This window comes from Peromyscus maniculatus, chromosome 20, assembly GCF_049852395.1.
Source record: "Peromyscus maniculatus bairdii isolate BWxNUB_F1_BW_parent chromosome 20, HU_Pman_BW_mat_3.1, whole genome shotgun sequence".
Lineage (NCBI taxonomy): Eukaryota > Metazoa > Chordata > Mammalia > Rodentia > Cricetidae > Peromyscus > Peromyscus maniculatus.
The window spans coordinates 71,794,830-71,811,310 of record NC_134871.1 but is presented as its reverse complement, the minus strand read 5'-3'; positions in this window follow the sequence as shown (position 1 = coordinate 71,811,310).

Genomic DNA, 16,481 nt, shown 5'->3' with positions numbered 1-16,481 from the left:
GATGACAGACATGTGCCACCGTGTCTGGCTCTGTTCGTCACTCTTTCATATAAACGCAGCGTTCCAACATAAAAGCAGCTCGCGGCTTAACTGTGCTGCTTTATTTTCCAAGAAAGCCATTGTATTTCTGTGTGCAGCTGAGTAATTTATGCACGTCATTGTGTTTCTATGTGCAGCTGAGAAGTTCTTTATGAATGTCCCGATTCGTCACACAGAGGTTATAAACATGTATTTAATGTTACACACCCATGCACATAAATAAAAATAAATCATAAAAATTATTTTTTCCTGTGAGTGTGTGACATGCAGGGGTATGTGAGTGTGCATGCAGGGGTATGTGGAGTTCAGAGGCTAATGGCAGGCATTTTCTTCAATTGCTCTGCACCTTATTTATTTATTTTTTTGCTTTATATTTGTATGTGTTGTGGTGTGTGTATGACTGTGTATGGGCCTGTGTGTAATGTGTGTGTATGTGTTTGTGTGTGATGTGTGGTGTGTGTATGCATGTGTAGGTCAGAGGTGGACAATGGGTTCTTCCTTGATAGCGCTCCACTTTATTTGCCGAGGCAGGGTCTCCTGCTGAGTGTGCAGCTTGCCTATTCAGTTAGTCTAGCTAGGTGCCTTGTCGCAGGGATCCCCATGGCTGCCTCCCATAGCCTGGAGGGACCCCTGGAGACTGCTGGAGTCGGGCTTAGAGTAGACCAAGACACACTTCTCTCTCTGTCTGTCTCTGTCTCTCTGTCTCTGTCTGTCTGTCTCTCTTTCTCTGTTTCTCTGTCTCTGTCTGTCTCTGTCTCTGTCTCTCTCTATGTAGGTTTTGAGGATCCAAACTCCGGCCCTTACGCTTTGTAACAAGCCCTCACCCCCTGAGCTGTTTCCCTAACCCCTTTCCACCTCATTTTTTGAGACGGGGTCTCTCAGAGAACCTGGTGCTTACTGACCGCTCTGGGCTGGCTGGCCAGGGAGCCCCAGGGACCTGCCTGCCTCCACCTCCCCAGAGCTGAGATGACAAACTCTTGCCATACCGGACGTTCACGTGGGTGCTCGGGATCTGAACTCGGGGTCCCCAGGCTTGCTGAGCAAACTCTACCCACTGAGCACCCCTTCCTTTGCTTGCTTTGTTGCCCCTTTCCCTTCCCCCCTCCCCCGCCCCCTACAGCAGGGTTTCACTTTGTATTCCTAGCCTGGAGCCTCTCTAAGAGCTTAGACCAGGTGTGTGTCATCTGGAACAGGCGTGTGTACTGTGCACTTGTACACGACCTCTAGACGCGCATGGATCCCTGCACGGAGCATGTCTAGCAGTCACTGTGTGTGTCTCTGTGTGTCCCCTTACACACACGCCGTGTGGACTGAGCTGACAGTGTCCTTCCTAGCTGGAGACTGGGAACACCCTGTCACCCCCGTCCCCCCAAAGCCCACATGAGCTTCTTTCTGCTCCCTACTCCGTTCCTTCCCTCAGCCTGGAGGGACCCTCCCTGGGGATGGAAGAACCTGGGCGAGGTTGACAGTGATGCCCCCCAAGTTGGCTGTAGTGTGATACAGTGACTGCAGGTGACCATGATCGAGGGATCTGGGCAGCCAGAGCTAGTGAAGGAGTCTATGGTGTAGAGTTTCACGGCTCTGGGTTCACATTAGGCTTTCCTTTTTCTTGTTCCGTGTGGCGTGGGACAGTCACCCTCTCTGAGCTGGCCTCATGAAGTGGGACCGGTGTTCATCTTATCCAGTCGGTAGGATGCTCCCAAAAGTACTGCAGGCTTTGGCACCGAGTGCTCAGGGCAGTGGTGGGTCCCTTGCCTTTCTAAGTGACCCCCTGCAGTTGTGATTGAGACTCTATCAAGGGCCTTTTCTTGAAGGACAAGGCTGGTCATGGGACTGCAGTAGACACCTTGAGTCTCCATGATGGTCTATAGTCTGCCCTGACCTACAAGGGCCCTGGCCACTGGGAGGCAGGTAAAATTAGAGCAGAATTCCTCAAAGAATTCCTGAGACAGGCAGAAAGCTGGTGGAGGGTGCAGAGATGGTCTGAAAACGGCATCCACGGAGTGACCACAAGGGAACAACCTGAGGACTGTGGAAAGCCAGTTTGTCACCTAGGCTTGTCAAGATAAGGCCTGCAAGCCTCAAAGGGGCAGACAGAACACCTCCAGTAAAGCGCCCCCACAGCTCTCATTTCAAAGGAACAGAAGCCCCCTCACACACTACATAGACACCGGAACCCCCCACTCCCAGATGCTAGGTCCTGTTCTTCCCTTCCCCCAGCGGGCAAACTGTCCCCGAGGGCCAGACCTGCCACCCCCACCATCCCTGGGCGGTTCCCTGCTGACTCAGCCTGGCCCGGCTTAGCGGGCGGGCGGGCGGGCCGGGGTGGGAAGAGGCCCGGGCACAGGGCCAGAGTGGGGTGCGGTGGCGGGTGAGTCATCGCGGATCCGGCACGGTGGCGCCGCCCGGCTCCGAGGCCGTGGGAGCGCTCGCACACAGCCAATGTGCGCCTGCCACCCGGCCCGCGCCGCCACGCCCCCCGCGGCCCGCCGCCGCCGCCCCCGGTTCCCAGGTCCCCTCGACCGACCCCAACCCTGGCGACCTGCTGATCCCGCGACCCCAGGGAGGCTGCGGGAAGCAGCTCGGCGGGGCTCAGGAGGTGGGGGGTCGGGGGGTGGCAGCTTCTATAGACCTTTCCTGCCGTGCCACTCGCTGGTTAGGGCCACCCCACACCCCCAGGAGACCCTGCCGCGCATCCGGAGCTCTGGGTCCTTAGTGCGTCACGCTGGGCTCTTCCCAGAGAGCGACATGGGGGTGCCCAGGGTCCCCTCGAAGGGGACAGACTCCCTTGTTTGCCCGGCTGTGCTGGCTGAACCCTGGCACTTCCTGTCACAGCTCCGTGGCCAAAGTTCTCTGTTCCCAGTCAGCCACTACTTTCTGCTCCAGAATAGAGTCACCGCACTAGGAAGGTCATGATCCTAAGACTTTGGTGACCCCCGGCTGTTGGCCGGCCTTCTCTGGCTGGACCTTGGCCTTGTCACACACAGACTCAACTGCAAAGAAGTCCAGGCCAGTGCCGATGGCAGGCCTGGATGGTCACATGCTGTACACACACAGGAGGAACAGCCGCAAAACCCTTCTTACGAGAGATTGCTGGAGAGATGGCTCAGCCATTAAAGGCTAGGCTCACAACCAAAAACATAAGATAAAGAAAGTGTCTAGTAATCGACAAATCCTCAAGAAATGGTAGGTTTTGATTCTCTCTCACACAGACACAGCCCCATAAACCCACGGCCCGAGCATGAGGACACAGCCTTCACCCACTCGGAACCTCAGACATGGATACACGTTGCAGATACACATCAACACAGGTGTATTTGCGCGGATCCGCAGACACAACTGCCCCCTCCCCCGCCCCCCACACCGGGATAGCAGCAACCCCCACAGCGACCATAAAATCAAGTTTTACTGCCCAGGGTGTGATGGGAACCAGCAGGCAACTGGGCGGGGCGGGAGGCCTCCGCGTCAGGGCGGTGCCTGATCTGCCTGGCTCCCACTCAGCCCCAGGGTCAGGACGCCTTCATTCCCTAACACACCCTCCTCTGTCCCCAAGACCAGTCACCCCATCTTTTCTCCACTGTTGCCTAAAATCAGGCCACACCCTCCCGCAACAACTGAACCCTAAGCTGCCCCCCCCCACGCGCCCCCACGAGTTTGTACCCTGCTAGCAGGGTCTGATGTCTTTCTGGGTAGGTCTGGGGTCCGCAGAGGGGTTACTTTTCCTCTGGGCTGCAGGGCTTGGCTCTGAGCCCTTGGCCCCTCAGCCTTCTGCAGCTGGAAGGGGACAGCGGGAACTTTGGGCCCTGCACGGTTTCCAGGTGGCCTCACTCCGCTCCACCTGGGGTCCTTGTCCCCAGCCTGGAGGCCGCAAGAATTTGAAGGTTGCCCTTTAGAGTCAGAGAGAGCGAGCTAGGAAGAAGCCCGCATCTGGGCCTGCATTAACACCCCTCTGCTGATGAACTCAGGCCATGTTGGCCTGGCCTTCCATTTAGTATTTCTCCATGGCTCTCACATCCCTTCCCTGCTGAGCACCATGGTCTGCCAGATGGACCCTCACCTCACCGAGTCTAGCCGTGTGGGGAAGAGGGCCACATCCGAGATCACACGGTGACTCTGTGGGACTAGGGCTGGGATGAGGAGTCTCCTGTCCTTGTGACTAGAAAAGTTCTGCATGTCAGTGTCTGCTCTGTCCCAGTTCCTGGCCGTTTTCCTGTGAACAGATCTGTGTCCCTCTGTGGTCTGGCTCCTGTCGGGGTCTAGGGAGGGAGATGAGAACCAGAAGGACTCAGGCCTCATCCTCTGCACTTGATGGGGAACAGATGTCAGGTCCCTGACAGAGGCACATGGAGGTGACAGGGCACACAGGTTCTGGGAAGCTTGTTAAGAGTCACCTGGAAAGGGGTTTTGAGGGAGAGGGGGAAAACCAAAAGGATGCCTAGTCTGTGTGGCTAGGGGATCTTGAAGAAGGGGACAGTGCTTGTTCTTCGTCCTTCATGGAGTATTCTGTTGCTTCCAGCCCTCCGGCTGACTCCGGCGGCTGACCACGAGGGACCAGATGACTTTTTGCTTAGAAAGCTGGATAAAGGTGAAAGGGGCAGATGGATGCCTGGTCCTTGATGTCATATCCGCTGGGTAACCTCCAGGGCTGGATACTGGTCATTTTCAAGGCCTGGACTCCTGGAGGTCTGGGAGATCATTCCACTCTCCAGCTCTCAAACTCCTCAGCCAAGCTCTCTCAGCCTTAGCATCCTGTCCCCTCCTACCCAAGAATCTTTGGAAGGCTAAGAAGACTTCTTTCAGTATTTGGGTCCTCAGCCGGCCCCTCTCTCTTTGGCCTTCAGAATTTCTGTCCCCCCTTTGCCCCCGGGGCTTGGATGAGCCAGAAGGGTGGGGCTCCCGGTTGCAAAGACTCAATTTTGCTGGCTGGGAGTTTTTTCAGGGTACTAATTAAGAGGAACCACCCAGAGAGAATGACTTCACTTGTTCACACACACACCCTTCTGCCCTGCCCTCTCCGGTGCCCCCATTCACACGCTGGCGCTCAGGCGAGGGCGCAGGTGGAGGAGCCCACGGCAAAGGCAAGATCCTCTGTGTATGTCAACAAGCCAGCTGCAGGCTCAGAGCATTTTTGGCATTTTTTCCCCCTCCTAGTCCAATGTTGCTGTGGCTGCATTTCTCGCCGCGTTTCCCTCCCGTCTGAACTGGGCAGGCAGAAACTGACGCAGTGGGAAGGCAGATGGTGTCCTCCCAGGTCACACGCGTCTCTCCCCCGCACCCCCCCCCCCGCCCCGCCCCAACAGATCTGCTGCGGTGGGGAATCCTTGTCTGGGCTTTAGTCCCTTTCTCCGGCTTCATCAGGCCTCCCTGGAGAGAACTTAGTAGGGTCACCATGTACTGCTGCGTGAGGATCCCTCCCTCCCCATTACTTTCTTATCCTCTCTGCTCCCTAAACTCTTCCCAAAGTGGAGCCACACATCCTTCCACTCTGGACTGCTGGGTGGGCACGTGAGCCTCGGGTGGGCGCAGGCACCCATGTTGGATGTTTAATGAGGGTGATTATAGCCCAACGCTCCCAAATACTTTTGCGTTGCCTTTTGGGAAGACGATTGGTCTTGGTTACTTAGTGGAGGGGAGGAATGTACATTTCTGGGCTGACTCAGGATCTGGTGGGATCCTCGGTGGTGCCAGGCAGCGTTAGAGCCTCTGGGAGCCACAGGCTGCCCAGGAGTAGGGAGTCGGGAGGAGCCAGGCTCGCTTTTCTCAGTCTCCCTGCATTCTGGGATTGTCCTGTAGGGGTCGCCCTAAGCCAGGTTTCCACAGGAGGCAGCCGCCCATAGCTTCTTCAGACTTTGGGTCGTATCTCCGACCCTCTGTCCCCCAGTTTGAATTCTTTCCTTCTTCCGGGGTCCTCCAGCTATCAGGAGTCCAGGAAAGGACATGAAGGCAGGGACAGAGAATTGGTGACCCAGCGGCGCTGTGGCGACAGGAGTGACAAATGCGGGTGGCTAGAAAGAGCCCATGCAAATGACATGCAAACGAGCCGGGCTGGGCGGCCCTGGCTAGCACCTGCCAGTCTGGGCCCAGGCACGCAGCATCCCCTTCCTAGCCCTGGGTGGGGAGAGAGGTACCGACCCTTCCCTTACAGTGCAGGCTAAACGTTTCAATGCCTCCCTTCATTGCCACCACAGCTCAGGCAGGGGCTATCGTCCTCATTTGACACATGGCTCCCATGCATGCTTCTGTTTTCTCCCCTTTCTCTGTGAATCAGAGGCGTGTGAGTTCGGGACTAATTCAGCAAGCGATCCTTCTCTTCCGGCGGGGCCTTCCTGAGAGACTAAGAAGGAGGCTCTGGTTTCGGGTGAAAAAAAAATACTCTGAGATCCCCCAAAACACCGCAAGAAGGGGAGAATGGTGACTGATTCTTAGTCTGTAAGGGATACAAACCATATTTCTGTCTATCTGGGTACTCTGGACCTGGTCCCACTGCTTGCTGACCTTGTCCTCTCACAGACATGGTCACCCGTTCGACTTCTATGCCTGTGTCGCCGGCATCTTCTTCCTGTGTGTTTGTGTCAAGGGAGAAACCGGGAGGGGGGGTTGACTGGAATTATCCCTATCTAAGTCACTGACTGGCCTTTCAGGGGCCTGGGGGCTGCAGGTGACATTCGAAACGACCCCTGTCCACGGAGGAAGAAAGGCATGGTGGATTTTGACCTTGCTTTTTCTCTGACACTCAGCTGGGTAGGGATCTCAGGTGAATTTGCACAATCTCTGCCTTAGCGTACTCTGCTCTAGCTTGGCCTCAGTGAGGAGCTCCTTCATCTCCTTAATCCCATCCCAGCGTCCTCCATTTACCGGGTCCTGCTATTTCTTCCTGCCATACCTGTCCAGGCCCCCCTTCTCTCCCCAACTCTTCTGGTCACTGAATCCTCCTGAGGTCCTCCTCCCACGTGGGCCTCTCTCTTTCTGGGGACAGGCAGGCTGAGGAACAAAACCTGGTACATTCTTGGGCTGGGACTCATGGACGTCAGGACGTTACCCAGCTCATGGACGTCAGGACGTTACCCAGCTCGTGGGCCTCTAAGGGCCCTAGACTCCTGACCAGGAGTAGCTGTGAGGAGGAAGGCTCAGGCCTAGGAGGCTGGGACACTGCAGCCTGACTTGAACTGGGGGAGTTAAGGCAAAGACCTGCATTCCCACCCTCTTTGCACCAAGTTCCCATGGCCACCCTCTCCATAGAGGTGACCAGATCTTGGCCTCCTCACCTCTTTCCTCCATTCACGATCTCCCTTCCTTTCTGAAGTCATTATGCGTCCCTTTGGTGTCCCTTTGCCAACCGCCCCATCGACTACTCCCCCAGGTGTTCCATCTGGTGTGAGCACGGCTCTCTCTTTGGGCTTCCCCTCGCCCCTAGAGAGGGGAGGAGAGCAGGGGTGTCAATGCAAGCTAGAGAGCAGACAGACAGGATTTGGAGAGGCCTTACAGACAGCTGCAAACTGCAGCTCTGCCCCCTTTGGCTGTGTGATCTAGGACACGTCCTTTAGGTTGGCTGAGCCTTGGTTTTCGTGGGTAAAGCACCTGGCAGAGACTGGTTGCTCATTAAATGGTGATCTTCATGCATGGTATCAGCCACAAGAAGTGACTTCCTGGAAGAGAGGCCACGAAGGAAGTCCCTCCCCCCGCATCCTCTGAGTGCCCTTTCCTCCTTGAGGGCCCTTCCTTTAGTCCTTTCTTGATTTTGCTTCTGGAGAGCTGTGGGTGGAGCAGAGCTGCCCCTGAAAGGGCATGGTGGTGGGCTTTGAAGATCCCTGCTGGTTGCCCGTGGCAGGGCGTGAGCCTGCCTGAGGAGGCAGTCTGAGGCGCTTTCCCAGTCTGAGGGGGCTGAAGCTCTCAGTCAGCCCTCCAGAGGAGCAAGGGTGGAGAAAGGACACCAGCCCACGGGTCTTACCCAAAGGGAGCATCCCATGCAGTCTGGCTTTGGTCTCTTTCCAGTTTCGATCAGAGGGCGGTGTGAGGCTGGGCGGGGTGGAGTTGGCTTTTCTTTAGAAAAACCTCAAAGCTTGGGAAGAGAAAAGAGTCAAGTCAGAGGCCGTCTGTCCCACAGCACGGGACCATACTGTCAGTGACGAAGCCCCCATGCCAAGTGCCGTATGTCTGGGGAGCACGGACTTCCACATGCAACCCCAGATACCAGCTCTTACACACTCGTAACACCCGCCCCGATACACTCTGCATCCTGCACACCCCTCTCACACTTTACACATCAGCACACCTATGGCCCCCATTCACAGGCTCTGCTTCCCCCTCCTCTTCAGCACACTATGTTACACACATGCAATGTGTGCCTTTATATATTCTCCCCATTGTTTTTTTCTTTTCTGGAGACAGTCTGTGTTTGCCCAGGTTTTGTCCTCTTGTTTTAGCCTCCTGAGTGTTGGGATTTCAGGTAAGCACCCCTTCACGTGTGCCCTTGTGAGCACACACACACACACACACACACACACACACACACACACACACACACACACACACAGGTCTACGTGGTCACATGTGATCTCGTTGCACGTTCACACTCATGCCCCTGCTTCTCACAAGCTCTCTCAGAGCAGGAGGAGTCCCAGAAAGGCCTGTACCCAATAGGGCAGGCCTGGCAGGTGAGCGAGGCCCAGGGGTGCCTGCTTTTGTTCTGAGGGCTCTGCAGGTATCGTCTTGTTTCCACACACGGTGTTCCTACGAGAATAGGAGTTATTCTTCCCTGGTCAGAGATGGAGGTTAGTGGGGGCCAAGTGTGGGGCCCGAGGCCTCACAGTCACTGTTCCGTGGACACAGCAGCTGACCCTCACCCTCAGCCCACAGGAACCCGTGTTCTGATTCACAGCCTTACTTAGCTGTTTGCTTCAAACACTACTAGGATCTCAGGCTTTCGCTTCCAGAGAGTTTAAGTCTAGTGACTTTGCCCTGGGCCAGCTGTGACATTTAAATCCTGAAAAAGGCCCAGGAATCACCAACTCTTTGAGGCTCCATCACATTGGCGATTTATTCCAGCATCACGCACCCAGGGGATGGTGGGGAGAAGGGGCTTCTGGGAAGCCTTGCTGCTGGTAGCCTTCCTTGAGGCTCCCAGGACAGCTGAGGCTGCAGGAACCTGGGCCACCTGCAGGGGGAGTCGAGTGTGGGAGAAGCCTGCTCCTGCCAGGAAGAAAGGCTGGGAAGGAGTCTGTCTTGGAAAAGCCTGGACACTGTCTAGGAGCAGGACTCAATTGTGCTATAGTGTTCCATCCACAGGCTCCCCTGTGTGTGTCTGCGTGTGTGAGAAGCTGTGTAAGAGAACACTCAGCTGTGCACAGTGATTCACACGACACAGATAAGGAAGCCTGTCGAAGTCTTCGTGTGGTGTGTGGTCTCACTATAAAAATACGTGCAGACAATTATAAACGATACTTTTCCTCTGCATGGGATGTGGTGCCACTCTAGACATATGAATGTGTAGATATGCACACACTTAAGCACAGGCCATAGGCATGATTGCAACACGTAAGACCCATGCTGGCTATCTTTTCTTTCCTTCTCTCTCTTTTCTCTTCTTTTCCTTATTTATATCCAAAGTCTGGTGCATGCTGGGTAAGCACTCTGCTACACAGCTGTGGCCTCAGCCCAGGCCTGGATTGATTCCTAGTTGCTCACTGTTGTACTTTCAGCGCTCCAACAACACCTGGCGCATCGGAAGAATAAGATAAACGCTCGATGAATGAAGGATGCTGACAGTGTGTTTGTGAGTGCCTGGGAGGCCATGCCCAAATGGCTGTTCCGGTGGCTGCTTGCAGGGGATCGAAAGTTTGAAAGAGTTCTGTTTTCGTTTTCCTAACGTTGTTTAAACATTTATCACATTTATTTACTTGCATATGTTTTGTGTATGTGTGTGGGCATCCACATGTGGAGGTCAGAAGACAGCTTATGGAAGTCAGGTCTCTCTTTCTACCGTGTAGGTCCTGGCGTTGAACTCAGGTCTTCAGGCTTGATGGCACGCTTCTTTACCCACTGAATGTCTCTCCTGCCCTCTGGTTTTATTTTCCAAGTATCATTTTATCATCGCCTGTTGTTTTAAAAATGTCAGCAACGGGCTTGTATAGAGGACAGGAAATACCACAGGCTTAGACCCACCCCCATCCACATTTAAACTGACATGTCTAGATTTTAAAAAGCCAGGCGTTGGGTGGGATCTACTTGTCCCTTCAGCTCCTCCACCTACTTCATCCTCCAGCAGGCCCCCCCGCCCCCACAAGCTTAAGCTGGTTCAGCTCCCGGAACTCTCCCGGCATCCTCTCAGGCAAGGTCATGGGCAATGAGCTAGCTGACTCAGGAGTTGGGAGATGGCCTGGGCAAGCGAGTGAGCGAGCACATGCCTCTAGGACCGAGAGGAACCAGGTTAATGTTGCAGCAGGAAGGATTAAGGTTACACAGGAGAGCTTCCTGATTGCGTAGGAGACAGCATGAGCTGGTGAGGTCGTAAAGCTGCCCCCACCGCTGGAGGCAGCAGGTCCATTCTTCCCTAGGAGGATTGGTCACCGCATCTGAAGCGCTCAGCATAGCGCTTAGCTTTGAGATGGTGGATGGATTTGTCTGGAACAGGGGTGCTGAGGTTCCCTTCTGTACGTCCCTACCCCGTCTAGGGTTCCAAGCTGCAGGATGAAGGAGCCCTGGCCTGTCAAGTGCTTGTTTGGCTCTTGCTCTGTGACCTAAGTGTATAGCTTATTCCCTGTCTGGGCCTCATTTTGCTCCGCAATGAAACAATGGTGCCGTACAAGACGATCTGATGGCTCTCGCGCTGCCGTTGGAACATTGGCACTTGTTGCGCTCTCCAGGACAGAATCGCTGCCAGGTGTCCTTTAGCTGTGTGCTGGTTCGGTCTCCACCATCAGACATGGTGGCTGCCTGGTAGACCCTAGGTCCAGGGTGCTGCTGTCTGCTGCCCCAGCCCAGAGGTCTTCCCTGGACATGCTGGCTGTGCTCTGACCTCATTATAGATGTGACTCAGCTCAGGGTGACTGGAGGAAGAGCTCATGTTTGTCCTTTGGGGGTGGTGGTGGTGAGTGAGTTAGGGTTAATTAAGAAATCAGGGTTTTTTCCTAACTTCAGGGCAGCTTGGGAGAGATGCCTCAGTCTCCTGTCCCCTTCAAACCTGCTGCTCTCTCTTGCCCCACCCCCACCTCAGACTGAGTCTCTAACCGACCTGGAACTCACTGTGTAGACCTGAGATCACTTGAACTCACAGAGATCTGCTTGCCTCTGTCTCCTAAGTGCTGGGATCAAAGGCGTGCGCCACCACATCAGGCCTTATTATCTCTATGAAACCCATTTTTAAACCTTTTTTTGGACAGGCTCCTGTATCCAAGCTGCCCTCAAACTATGCAGCTGAGGATGACCTAGACCACCTGATCTTCCTGTCTCCATCTCCACTGGGGATCCAGGCCCGTAGTACCATGTGTAGTACTAGGGATTGAACCAAAGACCTTGTGCTTGCTAGACAAACACCATACCAGTGGAGCTAACCTCTGGACCTTTTACCCCAGGCCTGACATCAAACACTGCTTTTATGTCACTCAAGCTGACTTTGGGCCCAGGGTCTCTCTCTATCAGCTTCCTAAGTGTTGGGATCATGGGTGTGTGCCAGCACCCTTGGTTCAGCTGGTATTTTCTAGGGTTTGTGTGTGTCAGGGGTATGGACCTTCACCTCTGTCAGAGAGTTTCCTAAACTTTTCTGGGACAATGATCCTAGTAACAAATTCGTTTACATCACAGTTCTAGGTTTACTTATCCGGATGTCCCTCAGTGTGCCATGGTGTGATGTCCTCACTGGCTGAGAGGGGTCCTTCATTCTTCAGAGCTGGTGGAGACACTCAACAGGTGTCCATTAGTGGGCTGTGGATTGCCTTCTGTAGTCTGAAAATATCCCTCTCTCAAACTGTTCCTTGGGGACAGGGTAGAATCTCACCCCAACTCCATGGCAAGACAGGGCCCTCTGCTTGGCTCAGGGGGAAAGGCTGGTGAGCTGGTGTAAGCTGGGATCTGGCCCATGGAGCCCTGGCTTTCTCCTGGCCATTTTGGCCATTTTGAGGTACAGGAATACCAGGAACTTTTCCCCCAGAGGCAGCCAGGCTGTGTCTGGGTATTGGAGGCTACGCTTGGTAACGTGCCTCATAATATTTACTGGGCCAGGGTTGTTGCTAGCAGCAGGGCATCCAACCGTCCAACCGGCAGAACCTGACTGGGTCACCAGGGCGGCGGTGGGGGCTGGGCCCACACGGGCAAGTCTGGGCTCTCAGCTCAAGTCCTGTGGTCTGAGCACGCTTCAGAGCACACTTCCCTCTTCACCTCTCAGGGGCCTCCAGGTTCTGTCTAGGAACACATGAGATGTTTCTACCCCCCAGTCTGGGGGCAGTCATCTCCCTATTGCTCAAACACACACACACACACACACACACACACACACACACACACACACACACACACACTGTGTGTGTCTGCATCTGATGTGCAGGAGCACGAACTGTGGCCTCGTTTCCCACGTCTGCCTTTGGTGACATCACCACAATGTCTGCAATCGGCCACAGTGGGCACATTTATATGGCAAATGGCAACCGTACCTGCGGGTCCAGCTATATGGGAAGCAGAGGCAGGAGGACCAAGAGTTTAATGTCTGGGCTTCCAAATGAGCACAAAGGCAAGTCTGGGCAGTTTAGGTAGACCTTGACTCAAAAGAAAAAGAAAATCAGGCTACGGCCCAGCTTGGTGGCACAGGGCTTGGACCCCCCCTCCCCGCTCCCCCTCCCCCAGCAACTCTAGCTTGACTCCCCAGACCTCGACAATCAAAAAGCAAAAAACAAAAAGGAAAAGCAGAGAGGAAAAGACAAATGCAGGGAAGCAGCTACCTATGCCCTCCCAGATAGAGAGTGAGGAGAGCTAGCCCTGGGACTGGAGCATGCCTCTGAGTGCTGCTGGGCCCCTGAGGAGAGCAGCGTCTTCTCCCGGGGGCTTCCTCCCCAGCCCTTGGCTAGCTTTCCTCACCTCAGGAAGCACAGGGGCAGCCACTCTGTGTCACGGAGGCGACTGGGAACCTTCCTGGACTGAGTCTGAAAGACCCTCATCTGGGGTCTCTTGGGGATCTTGGGCATTCTCCCCCCTGATTTTTCTGTATCTGTAGAGTGGATAACCCTGTTTCCTCTGGCACAGGGGATGAAGACATGGAGGGGGGTTCTGCACAGTGATGGCGCCGAGAGGTGGCCCATGGCATGCTTGTGAATGTGCAGTTATCACCCCAGACGGGTGTCAGCTCTCATTCCTACTGTCCCTTAGAACCGAAGACGTTGGGTAGAGTGTTCAAATCTCTTCTTGAAGCTTCCGTCTTGGGAATGCTCCCCTCCTTGGTTTGGGGCCTTTCTCTGGCCAGGGAGGAACATCATAGACATCAGAGGCTCCCCGTGATGTACCCATTCCTGGTTGCAATAAGCGCATTCTCTAGGGAGTGCCACCTTCTCCCGTGGTAGCTCAGTGAGGGGAGCATGGTTCCCCGTCCCCAGTCCTGTAGGGGAGGAGCTGGGGCAGACAGTGTGCTGTGCTGTCCTGCCTAGGGCAGAGGAAGGGTGGGCTCTTCTCTACAATGACGCCAATCGGACGTCATCACCAGGACTGCTAGAAATGGGGAAGCACAGTTACGGGTCAGAGCCTTCGGTGACATGCCCGGTAAGCCGGGGTTAGTCACCTGCTCTAAGTCAGTTAAACAAACCAGTGACGTTAAGAGCAGAAGAAGACTCGTTGACTGTGGCCACACCGGGAAGAGGGACAAAGATCACGGGATTCCCTTCCTCACTAACCTTCATCTTTGGGCCCTGGCAGAGGTTTAGGTTTAAGCGGAGGACCAGAGCTGTGCCTCGCTAGGCAGTCCCGGCCAGGGTGTGGTCCCACCCACCGCTGAGCTGTCTCTAGTTTGGCCAAGCCGTGAATCTCAGGGAAACAAACTCCCCCCATGTGGCTGGTCCAGGCTTTACCCCCTTTCTTCTCTCAGCGTGAGATTCCTGGGAATTCCAATTTTTTGGTCATCAAAGTGAGGGACACAAGTGTCTCTTTAGAATATTTTCCTTCCTGCCAGGCAGGCCGGTTATAAGTTACCACATCTGGCCTGGACCTCACCTTGGGGCATCTTGGAGACAGTGTGTGTCTCCTGCAGGAGGCCAATGTGGCCACAGATAGATCTGCTACATATTAATAATTAAGTCTACATATTAATAATTAGAATGAACTCCTCGAAGTGAGGTTTGTAGGATGTAATGGATTATAATCTGGATAGGAAAAAAGCAAACTGGCTTGAATTCCATTCAAGGAGCTGGTGAGGTAGTGTAGGCCAGTCATCCCAGTATGTGGGAGGCAGAAGAAGTCTTGAGTTCAAGCCTGGGCTATGAAGGATACCCTACCTCAAAACAACCACCACAACCACAACCACGACACATACATGTAAAGACACCTGGCAAGTCCTCAGCACCTGAGTGAAGCAGGGGCGTGGTGGTACTGGGAAGATGTAAATGGCGGTTGCTTGGGAGAATCGGGATATCCAAGGTTAGAATTTGGTTCATTTCTCAGCTACAAAAGTCAAAGCCTGGAGGAAGGCTCCATGGTGACCGAGCAGAGGGAAGTCACTGTACTATCCGGGATGGGTAGAGGGGGCTGCCTGAGGGCAGGCAGGATGGGAGAGGCTTTCCTGTTGGGTCCCTCAAACAATAACCAGCCAGGGAGGGACAGGGAGCCCGAGTGAGTGCGGCCCGGGGCCGGTTCCATCTCCATTCCCCTGCTCACCTGCCCTGGGCCTCTGTGACCCTGGAGAGGATGGGGGTTCCTGGGCTGGGTCAGGAGCAGGACCCACTGATGCTGCTGTTCCAGGAAGCCTCCAGGCCCTGACCTCTGGGCCACACTTGATTCAGGGGCACTCCTGTACTTTACTTCATGTGACGGTTCTATGTAGGGTCCCCACCCACTCTTTTTCCTTCACCAGATTGCAAGGGCCTGAGGCAGAGACCTTTGTTAACCTTTGCTTGACCTGGTGTAGCATGGTGTCTCGAACATGCTATGGGCTTCATAAAGGAATGACTACGCGTTGAGATGGACTTTCAGTTTTGGATCTGCTGTGTGGTCTTAGGTTAGGTTGTCCTACCTCTCTGGTCATCTCTTGGCTAAATATCCTCCTTCAACACTGACCTTCCTGGGTCCTTGAGAGCAGCGCTGTATGGCCATAGGAGCAAAGACTTGGGGACTCTGTTACTCAGGAACAGATTCCCGGCGCCGCTATGTAGAGCTGTGTGGTCTTCAGCAAATTAATTGTCCTCACTGTGCCTCCATTCTGCGGGTTCTCCTTCTGTAAGTCGGCGCTAGTAATAGCAGCTGCTTCCTAGGGTGCCAGGGCTAAATAGTTGACGTGTGTAAAGTTGGTGTGTAGCGTGAATGCTTAATGTATGTAAGGTGCTATGTGGGCCTCATTTATTTTTAGATGTTGGCGTCAATAGCTCATTGATAATCTTCTTTTTTTGCACGGTAGTCTCAATGGAAAATTTCTTCCCACAGTTTTGGAGGCTGGAAGTCTGAGACCCGGTTAATAGCATGTTGAACTCCCATGTTGCCGAGCGCTACCTTCTCAGTGCAGCCATACACGATGGAGGGGTAGCAAGGGGGCTCCTCCACTAGGCTTGAAAAGCCAGGGTGAACAGAAGGGCTGCAAGCAGCCCAGGGAAGCATTTAATCCTTTGTGCTTTTAATTATTCTATTTTAATACCCTTATATAAAATATTTTATGCACACACTTGTAATTCCAACACGTGGGAGCAGGAGGCAGGAGGATGACCCTTTCTTTTCTGTGTTCATTAGTTTTCTCTGTCTGTAAGACTGAGTGCCTCTGCTCAGCACATTAAAGACTCACTTGTTTTTATCCAGTGAACTCTTGTCCACTTAGTCCGGCATGGTGAGGGAGGTGTGGAGGCAGGGGTGTGAGGCAGCCAGTTACTTTGGGTCCCCAGTCAGGGAGCAGGGTGACAGTATGTTGATAATTATTGTAGTTCAGACAAAGGTTCCCTGGGATTCAGCAAGAGGGTGACATGGTGTTTGATGTCCTTCTAGGCAAGTTAGGACAATGAGGCTGAACAGGAGCACAGCTGGGTGACTCCCAGAGGGAGGGCATCTAGCCATGTGCCAAGGGCTCTGTTCTCACTTTCTATCAAGACTGTGCTATTGAATCAAGGTGAAAACAGGACCCCACCGCCATACCCCCCCCTTACCACCAAGGTAGTCCCTCCCATGTCCTTCTTACTCTTGAGTTTTGTGCTCATGAGTGGCTCTTCCATAGGATCAGATATTCTTTTCTGGGTAGAAAGAGACCTTATCCACCTCACATCTCCTGGATT